The sequence below is a fragment of the Chrysemys picta genome, chromosome 24, assembly GCF_011386835.1.
Source record: "Chrysemys picta bellii isolate R12L10 chromosome 24, ASM1138683v2, whole genome shotgun sequence".
Classification (NCBI taxonomy): Eukaryota; Metazoa; Chordata; order Testudines; family Emydidae; genus Chrysemys; species Chrysemys picta.
In genome coordinates, this window is record NC_088814.1 from 14,289,170 (window position 1) to 14,299,590 (window position 10,421).

Sequence of the window (10,421 nt, forward strand, 5' to 3'; positions counted from 1 at the left end):
AGTGTAGCGTTGGGAGCAGCCTCTGATGATTTACTTTCTAGCCGGCTTGCTTCCTAGAATGAAGACGCATTGAGTGTTGTGATCCACAGAGAGTAGCTCAAACCTTCAAAGTGTCAGGCCAGCAGCAGGACATTAGCACTTCCGGGGATGGGTGTGTGTGGCAGTGACATCACAAAGGCCTTTTGCAGGACGTCAGCCTATTGGTCAAAGGTGTTAGGGAAGTGGTGACCTCAGAGAGAGATGCTGACATGAGCCAGGGAGGACAGGGCCGCAGGGCCAGGGAAACATGAGAGACCCCTGTGGCTTTGCTTCAGCAAGTCTCCTTCTCGAGGTGTCTCTTTGAGGACTGAGAGAGTATTAGGGTTCACGTATGTGAGTGCGAGCAGGAGCCTCTTTCGAGTTTTCTCCTTTCCTTTTACTGATTTTCCTAGAAAACAGACGTCCCTGTTGAGAAGGTAAGAGCCTCGGAGAGGTTTGTAACCTGTTCAGTCTGATCCATCTCGTGCCAGATGAATTCTAGGCGTGGAAAACACTAGTTTAAGGTGGCAGTATTTTATTCCCTCCCTGGGATTTTGCCCCTTAGAATCACTGGGGACATTAGGGTTTGTTCTTTTCGTTTTACCTTTTCCTCCATCCCTCCTTCCTTTCTCTTCATCTCTTACTTCTTTTGTCCTTTCTCCTGTTCCCCTCCCACCACCAGGAGTGGTATGTGTGTGTGTGTGTGTGTTGCTGGGGGTGCTCTTCACCTCCCCTTGTTGGGAATTGATCCAAAACTGTGGGGTTGAAATAGTGCTTGGACTCCACTGACACTAGATGCTGCCATCGTGTGGAAATACTGCTGGTTCCAGGTGCCCTTAATTCCCCCTGATTCCTTGGGGCGTTTGAATCTCTGACTGGTTCTCGTTCCCTTGCAGCAGGAGGGAGTCACGGCCAAAGTGATGCACCAGCTCGGTATCATCCATCACTTGCGCCAGGTGCCAGAGGCACTGCAGCGGTTGTGCCTCTGAGGCCTTCAGCAACTCCCGCTCCCTGCTGCAGGTACTGCTCTGGCTCACTGTAAACGGGGAGCTAGTGGAAGGGGAAATGGAGCCCCCTGGCACTCAGTAAAAGGGAAAGTGGTGGATTCTCCATCTCTTGATGTCATTGAATGAAACTACGGTAGATGCCTTTCTGGAATGTTTGTGCCCAAAAAGTAACTATTGTACTATACAGGAGGCCTATGATATGCAGGGGGTTAGATGAGATGTTCTAAAGGTCTCTTTTGGCCATAAAGTGTATTAATTTTGGAAACACTGAGTGTAGCATTGGGAGCAGCCTCTGATGTTTTACTGTCTAGCCGGCTTGCTTCCTAGCATGAAGACGCATTGAGTGGGGTGATCCACAGAGAGTAGCTCAAACCTTCAAAGTGTCAGGCCAGCAGGAGGACATTAGCACTTTATGGCTTTATGGTTTGGTTGGGTGTGGCAGTGATATCACAAAGGCTTTTTGCAGGACCTCAGCCTATTGGTCAATAGTGTTAGTGATGTGCTGACCTCAGAGAGAGATGCTGACATCAGCCAGGCAGGACAGGGGCGCAGGGCCAGGGAAACCTCAGAGACCCCTGTGGCTTTGCTTCAGCAAGTCTCCTTCTCGAGGTCTCTCTTTGAGGACTGAGAGAGTGTTAGAGTTCACGTATGTGAGTGCGAGCAGGAGCCTCTTTCGAGTTTTCTCCTTTCCTTTTACTGATTTTACTCGAAAACAGACGTCCCTGTTGAGAAGTTAAGAGCCTCCAAGAGGTTTTGGAACCTGCTCAGTCTGATCCATCTGGTGCCAGCTGAATTCTAGGCACTGAAAACCCTAGTTTAAGGTGGCAGAATTTTATTCCCTCCCTGGGATTTTGTCCCGTAGAATCACTGGGGACATTAGGGTTTGTCCTTTTCGTTTTGCCTTTTCCTCCATCCCTCCTTCCTTTCTCTTCATCTCTTACTTCTTTTGTCCTTTCTCCTGTTCCCCTCCCACCACCAGGAGTGGTGTGTGTGTGTGTGTGTTGCTGGGGGTGCTCTTCACCTCCCCTTGTGGGAAGTTCATCCAAAACTGTGGGGTTGAAATAGTGTTTGGACTCCACTGACACTAGATGCTGCCATCCTGTGGCTTAGCATTAGTGTCTGGGATGACTTGGGGCAAGATCTCAACCTCCCCGCAACCCACTTCACTGCTGCCAGAATCCCTCCTGGCCGCCCTGCTAGAGCCGCCTCCTTGCCCAACCTGGGTGGGGGTGGAGAAGAGGGTTCTGATAACTTGAGCTGTGGTTTGGAGGTGGAACAGCTGTCAAGGGCACTGAGGGGGAGGTAGCAGGAGCTCACCCTAGAAGGAGTGGGGTTAACACTGGAGGTTACTAGAAAGGAGAAGAAGACTCCATTCTGGGGTTCAGGAGGTGAATTCATCCCTCAGTGGTGGGCAGGTGCTGGGTGGAAATACTGCTGGTTCCAGGTGCCCTTAATTCCCCCTGATTCCTTGGGGCGTTTGGGTCTCTGACAGGTTCTGGTTCCCTTGCAGCAGGAGGACGTCACCGCCAAAGTGATGCACCAGCTCCGCATCATCCGTCACTTGCGCCAGGTGCCTGAGACACTGTAGGTGCTGTGCCTCTGAGGCCTTCAGCAACTCCCGCTCCCTGCTGCAGGTACTGCTCTGGCTCACTGTAAATGGGGAGCTAGTGGAAGGAGAAATGGAGCCCCCTGGCACTCACTAAAAGGGAAAGTGGTAATTCTCCATCTCTTGATGTCATTGAATGAAGACTAGATGCCTTTCTGGAATGTGTGTGCGCAAAAAGTAACTATTGTACTATACAGTAAGCCTATGATGTGCAGGGGGTTAGATGAGATGCTCTATAGGTCTCTTCTGGCCTTAAAGTCTACTAATTTTGGAAACACTGAATGTAGTATTTGGAGCAGCCTCTGATGTTTTACTGTCGAGCCGGCTTGCTTCCTAGAATGAAGACGCATTGAATGGGGTGATCCACTGAGAGTAGCTCAAACCTTCAAAGTGTCAGGCCAGCAGCAGGACATTAGCACTTCTGGGTTTGGTTGGGTGTGGCAGTGACATCACAAAGGCCTTTTGCAGGAGCTCAGCCTATTGGTCAAAGGTGTTAGGGAGGTGGTGACCTCCGAGAGAGATGCTGACATCAGCCTGGCAGGACAGGAGCACAGGGCCAGGGAAACCTCAGAGACCCCTGTGGCTTTGCTTCAGCAAGTCTCCTTCTCGAGGTCTCTCTTTGAGGACTGAGAGAGTGTTAGGGTTGACGTATGTGAGTGCGAGCAGGAGCCTCTTTCGAGTTTTCTCCTTTCCTTTTACTGATTTTACTAGAAAACAGACGTCCCTGTTAGAATCATAGAATCATAGAATATCAGAGTTGGAAGGGACCTCAAGAGGTCATCTAGTCCAACCCCCTGCTCAAAGCAGGACCAATTCCCAGCTAAATCATCCCAGCCAGGGCTTTGTCAAGCCGGGCCTTAAAAACCTCCAAGGAAGGAGACTCCACCACCTCCCTAGGTAATGCATTCCAGTGTTTCACCACCCTCCTAGTGAAATAGTTTTTCCTGATATCCAACCTGGACCTCCCCCACTGCAACTTGAGACCATTGCTCCTTGTTCTGTCATCTGCCACCACTGAGAACAGCCGAGCTCCATCCTCTTTGGAACCCCCCTTCAGGTAGTTGAAGGCTGCTATCAAATCCCCCCTCATTCTTCTCTTCTGGAGACTAAACAATCCCAGTTCCCTCAGCCTCTCCTCATAAGTCATGTGCTCCAGACCCCTAATCATTTTTGTTGCCCTCCGCTGGACTCTTTCCAATTTTTCCACATCCTTCTTGTAGCGTGGGGCCCAAAACTGGACACAGTATTCCAGATGAGGCCTCACCAATGTCGAATAAAGGGGAACGATCACGTTCCTCGATCTGCTGGCAATGCCCCTACTTATACAGCCCAAAATGCCGTTAGCCTTCTTGGCAACAAGAGCACACTGTTGACTCATATCCAGCTTCTCGTCCACTGTGACCCCTAGGTCCTTTTCTGCAGAACTGCTACCTAGCCATTCGGTCCCTAGTCTGTAGCAGTGCATGGGATTCTTCTGTCCTAAGTGCAGGACTCTGCACTTGTCCTTGTTGAACCTCATCAGGTTTTTTTCGGCCCAATCCTCTAATGTGTCTAGGTCCCTCTGTATCCGATCCCTTCCCTCTAGTGTATTTACCACGCCTCCTAGTTTAGTGTCATCTGCAAACTTGCTGAGAGTGCAGTCCACACCATCCTCCAGATCATTAATAAAGATATTAAACAAAACCGGCCCCAGGACCGACCCTTGGGGCACTCCGCTTGAATCCGGCTGCCAACTAGACATGGAGCCATTGATCACTACCCGTTGAGCCCGACGATCTAGCCAGCTTTCTATCCAGCTTACAGTCCATTCATCCAGCCCATACTTCTTTAACTTGGCGGCAAGAATACTGTGGGAGAGCGTATCAAAAGCTTTGCAAAAGTCAAGGAATAACACATCCACTGCTTTCCCCTCATCCACAGAGTCAGTTATCTCATCATAGAAGGCAATTAGGTTAGTCAGGCACGACTTCCCCTTCGTGAATCCATGCTGACTGTTCCTGATCACTTTCCTCTCCTCTAAATGTTTCATAATTGATTCCTTGAGGACCTGCTCCATGATTTTTCCAGGGACTGAGGTGAGGCTGACTGGCCTATAGTTCCCCGGATCCTCCTTCTTCCCTTTTTTAAAGGTGGGCACGACATTCGCCTTTTTCCAGTCATCTGGGACCTCCCCCGATCGCCATGAGTTTTCAAAAATAATGGCTAATGGCTCTGCAATCTCACCCGCCAACTCCTTTAGCACCCTCGGATGCAGCGCACCCGGCCCCATGGACTTGTGCACGTCCAGTTTTTCTAAATAGTCCCGAACCACTTCTTTCTCCACAGAGGGCTGGTCACCTTCTCCCCATGCTGTACTGCCCAGTGCAGCAATCTGGGAGCTGACCTTGTGCGTGAAGACAGAGGCAAAAAATCATTGAGTACATTAGCTTTTTCCACATCCTCGGTCACTAGGTTGCCTCCCTCATTCAGTAGGGGGCCCACACTTTCCTTGATTTTCTTCTTCTTGCTAACATACCTGTAGAAACCCTTCTTGTTACTCTTAACATCTCTTGCTAACTGCAACTCCAAATGTGATTTGGCCTTCCTGATTTCACTCCTGCATGCCTGAGCAATATTTTTATACTCCTCCCTGGTCATTTGTCCAATCTTCCACTTCTTGTAAGCTTCTTTTTTGCGTTTAAGATCAGCAAGGATTTCACTGTTTAGCCAAGCTGGTCTCCTGCCGTATTTACTATTCTTTCTACACATCGGGATGGTTTGTTCCTGCAACCTCAATAAGGATTCTTTAAAATACAGCCAGCTCTCCTGGACCCCTTTGCCCTTCATGTTATTCTCCCAGGGGATCCTGCCCATCTGTTCCCTGAGGGAGTCAAAGTCTGCTTTTCTGAAGTCCAGGGTCCGTATTCTGCTGCTCTCCTTTCTTCCTTGTGACAGGATCCTGAACTCGACCATCTCATGGCCACTGCCTCCCAGGTTCCCATCCACTTTTGCTTCCCCTACTAATTCTTCCCTGTTTGTGAGTAGCAGGTCAAGAAAAGCTCTGCCCCTAGTTGGTTCCTCCAGCACTTGCACCAGGAAATTGTCCCCTACACTTTCCAAAAATGTCCTGGATTGTCTGTGCACCGCTGTATTGCTCTCCCAGCAGATATCAGGGTGATTAAAGTCTCCCATGAGAACCAGGGCCTGCGATCTAGCAACTTCTGCTAGTTGCCAGAAGAAAGCCTCGTCCACCTCATCCCCCTGGTCTGGTGGTCTATAGCAGACTCCAACCACGACATCCCCCTTGTTGCTCACACTTCTCAACTTTATCCAGAGACTCTCAGGTTTTTCTGCAGTTTCATACCGGAGCTCTGAGCAGTCATACTCCTCTCTTACATACAACGCAACTCCCCCACCTTTTCTGCCCTGCCTGTCCTTCCTGAACAGTTTATATCCATCCATGACAGTACTCCAGTCATGTGAGTTATCCCACCAAGTCTCTGTTATTCCAATCACATCATAGTTCCCTGACTGTGCCAGGACTTCCAGTTCTCCCAGCTTGTTTCCCAGGCTTCTTGCATTTGTGTATAGGCACTTAAGATAACTCATCGATCGTCCCTCTTTCTCAGCATGAGACAGGAGTCCTCCCCCCTTGCGCTCTCCTCCTTGTGCTTCCTCCCAGGATCCCATTTCCCCACTTACCTCAGGGCTTTGGTCTCCTTCCCCCGGTGAACCTAGTTTAAAGCCCTCCTCACTAGGTTAGCCAGCCTGCTGGCGAAGATGTTCTTCCCTCTCTTCGTTAGGTGGAGCCCGTCTCTGCCTAGCACTCCTCCTTCTTGGAACACCATCCCATGGTTGAAGAATCCAAAGCCTTCTCTCCAACACCACCTGCGTAGCCATTCGTTGACTTCCACGATTCGACGGTCTCTACCGCAGCCTTTTCCTTGCACAGGGAGGATGGACGAGAACACCACTTGCGCCTCAAACTCCTTTATCCTTCTTCCCAGAGCCACGTAGTCTGCAGTGATCCGCTCAAGGTCATTCTTGGCAGTATCATTGGTGCCCACGTGGAGAAGCAGGAAGGGGTAGCGATCCGAGGGCTTGATGAGTCTCGGTAGTCTCTCCGTCACATCGTGTATCCTAGCTCCGGGCAAGCAGCAGACCTCTCGGTTTTCCCGGTCGGGGCGGCAGATAGATGACTCAGTCCCCCTGAGGAGGGAGTCCCCGACCACCACCACCCTCCTCCTCCTCTTGGGAGTGGTGGTCGTGGAACCCCCATCCCTAGGACAGTGCATCTTTTGCCTTCCAATCGGTGGAGTCTCCTTCTGCTCCCTTCCCTCAGATGGGTCATCTAGTCCACTCTCCACATTAGTACCTGTAGAGAGAACATGGAAACGATTGCTCACCTGTATCTCCATTGCTGGTGCATGGACGCTCCTCTTTCTCCTTCTGGAAGTCACATGCTGCCAAACCTCTTCACAATCCTTCTGTCCCTGCTGCGCCTGCTCTGAATCTTCAGAACATTGTGGCCGTAGAAGCATCTCCTGACGTCTGTCCAGGAAATCTTCATTTTCCCTTATGCAACGCAGAGTCGATACTCGTTTCTCCAGGCCTCGAACCTTCTCTTCCAATATGGAGACCAGCTTGCCCTTCGTACAGACAAAGTCGCTTCTGTCCTGTGGAAGAAAGACAAACATGGCACAGCCTGTGCAGGTGACAACAGCTGATCGCTCACCTTCCACATCACCGTCCTCTTAAGAACTTCCTCAACTGTTGCAGGAACTACTCAGAGAAACCTGCAGATGTAAGCCTCAGTGAACTCTCCCCAAGCGAACTCCCAGGCAAACTCCCTCTCTTAGCCTCTGCTGTTCGCCGCTCCTTCTCCAAGTCTCTCTTTGAGGACTGAGAGAGTATTAGGGTTCACGTATTTGAGTGCGAGCAGGAGCCTCTTTCGAGTTTTTTCCTTTGCTTTTACTGATTTTACTAGAAAACAGACGTCCCTGTTTAGAAGGTAAGAGCCTCCAAGAGGTTTTGGAACCTGCTCAGTCTGATCCATCTGGTGCCAGCTGAATTCTAGGCATGGAAAACACTAGTTTAATGTGTCAGAATTTTATTCCCTCCCTGGGATTTTGTCCCGTAGAATCACTGGGGACAGTACGGTTTGTCCTTTTTGTTTTACCTTTTCCTCCATCCCTCCTTCCTTTCTCTTCATCTCTTACTTCTTTTGTCCTTTCTCCTGTTCCCCTCCCACCACCAGGAGTGGTGTGTGTGTGTGTGGGTTGCTGGGGGTGCTCTTCACCTCCCCTTGTGGGAAGTTGATCCAAAACAGTGGGGTTGAAATAGTGCTTGGACTCCACTGACACTAGATGCTGCCATCCTGTGGCTTCGCATTAGTGTCTGGGATGACTTGGAGCAAGATCTCAACCTCCCTTCAACCTACTTCACTCTTGGCAGAATCCCTCCTGCCCCCCATGCTAGAGCCGCCTCCCTGCCCAACCTGGGTGGGGGTATAGAAGAGGGTTCTGAAAACTTGAGCCATGGTTTGGAGGTGGAACAGCTGTCAAGGGCACTGAGGGGGAGGTAGCAGGAGCTCACCCTACATGGAGGCGGGTTGGCACTGGAGGTTACTAGAAAGGACAAGAAGACTCCATTCTGGGGTTCAGGTGGTGAATTCATCCCTCAGTGGTGGGCAGGTGCTGAGTGGAAATGCTGCTGGTTCCAGGTGCCCTGATTTCCCCCTGATTCTTCGTGGCGTTTGAGTCTCTGACAGGTTGTTAAGGCTGTATTCCCACTTTGAACTTTAGGGTACAAATGTAGGGGCCTGCATGAAAACTTCTAAGCTTAACCACCATCCCAAGGCTAATTTCCTCCCCTGGGTAGCCTTGAGAAACCTTTCACCAATTCCCTGGTGAATACAGATCCAAACCCCTTGGATCTTAAAACAAGGAGAATTAAACCATCCCCCCTCCTTCCTCCCACCAACTTCTGGTGAATACAGATCCAACCCCCTTGGATCTAAAAGAAGGAGAAATTAACCATTCCCCTCCTTCCTCCCACCAACTCCTGGTGAATCAAGATCCAAACTCCTTGGATCTTAAAACAAGGAAAAATCAATCAGGTTCTTAAAAATAAGGCTTTTAATTAAAGAAAAAGGTAAAAATCATCTCTGTAAAATCAGTATGGAAATTTACCTTACAGGGTAATCAAACTTAAAGAGCTCAGAGGACTCCCCTCTAGTCTTAGGTTCAAAGTACAGCAAACAAAGATAAACACTCTAGTAAAAGGTACATTTACAAGTTGAGAAAACAAAGGAAAACTAACACGCCTTGTTTGAAATAGGAGAGACTTGTTTAGAAAGATGTGGAGAACCTGGATTGATGTCTGGTCCCTCTCAGTCCCGAGGGCGAACACCCACACAAACAAAGAACACAAACAAAAGCCTTCCCCTCCCCAAGATTTGAAAGTATCTTGTCCCCTTATTGGTCCTTTAGGTCAGATGCCAGCCAGGTTACCTGAGCTTCTTAACCCTTTACAGGGAAAAGGATTTTGGAGTCTCTGGCCAGGAGGATTTTATAGTACTGTACACAGGACAGCTGTTACCCTTCCCTTTATAGTTATGACAACCTCAAAGCTTCAAAGTGTCAGGCCAGCAGCAGGACATTAGCACTTCAGGGTTTGGTTGGGTGTGGCAGTGACATCACAAAGGCCTTTTGCAGGATGTCAGTTTATTGGTCAAATGTGTTAGGGAGGTGGTGACCTCAGAGAGAGATGCTGACATCAGCCTGGCAGGACAGGAGCACAGGGCCAGGGAAACCTCAGAGACCCTGTGGCTTTGCTTCAGCAAGTCTCCTTCTCGGGGTCTTTCTTTGAGGACTGAGAGAGTATTAGGATTCACGTACGTGAGTGCGTGCAGGAGCCTCTTTCGAGTTTTCTCCTTTCCTTTTACTGATTTTACTAGAAAACAGACGTCCCTGTTTAGAAGGTAAGAGCCTCCAAGAGGTTTTGGCAGCTGCTCAGTCTGATCCACGTGGTGCCAGCTGAATTCTAGGCATGGAAAACAGTAGTTTAAGATGGCAGAATTTTATTCCATCCCTTGGATTTTGTGCCATAGAATCACTGGGGACATTAGGGTTTGTCCTTTTTGTTTTACCTTTTCCTCCATCCCTCCTTCCTTTCTCTTCATCTCTTACTTCTTTTGTCCTTTCTCCTGTTCACCTGCCACCACCAGGAGTGGTGTGTGTGTGTGTGTGTGTTGCTGGGGGTGCTCATCACCTCTCCTTTTGGGAAGTTCATCGAAAACTGTGGGGTTGAAATAGTGTTTGGACTCCACTGACACTAGATGCTGCCATCCTGTGGCTTAGCATTAGTGTCTGGGATGACTTGGGTCAAGATCTCAACTTCCCCGCAACCCACTTCACTGCTGCCAGAATCCCTCCTGCCCCCCCTGCTAGAGCCGCCTCCCTGGCCAACCTGGGTGGGGGTGGAGAACAGTGTTTTTTTCATACGTTCATAGATTCTAGGACTGGAAGGGACCTCGAGAGGTCATCGAGTCCAGTCCCCTGCCCGCATGGCAGGACCATGTAACGGACTTATTAGATAAGGGAAATGCGGTGGACCTAATATACCTGGATTTCAGTAAAGCGTTTGATACTGTACCCCATGAGGAATTATTGGTTAAACTGGAAAACATGGGGATCGATATGAAAATCCAGAGGTGGATAAAGAATTGGTTAATGGGGAGAATGCAGCGGGTCGTATTAAAGGGTGAACTGTCGGGTTGGAGGGAGGTTACTAGTGGAGTGCCTCAAGGT

The 10,421-nt window shown here is 49.6% G+C and overlaps 1 long non-coding RNA gene across 1 annotated transcript in view; it reads right to left on the minus strand.

The window, feature by feature from the left end:
* LOC135977348 (uncharacterized) overlaps positions 1-7,284 on the minus strand; it is a 215,647-nt gene extending 208,363 nt beyond the window's left edge. Inside the window, exon 1 of the long non-coding RNA XR_010594801.1 lies at positions 7,017-7,284. This is a non-coding gene — a long non-coding RNA (uncharacterized LOC135977348). The remainder of the gene's footprint in view (positions 1-7,016) is intronic.
* Between the last annotated feature and the right edge of the window lie 3,137 nt (positions 7,285-10,421).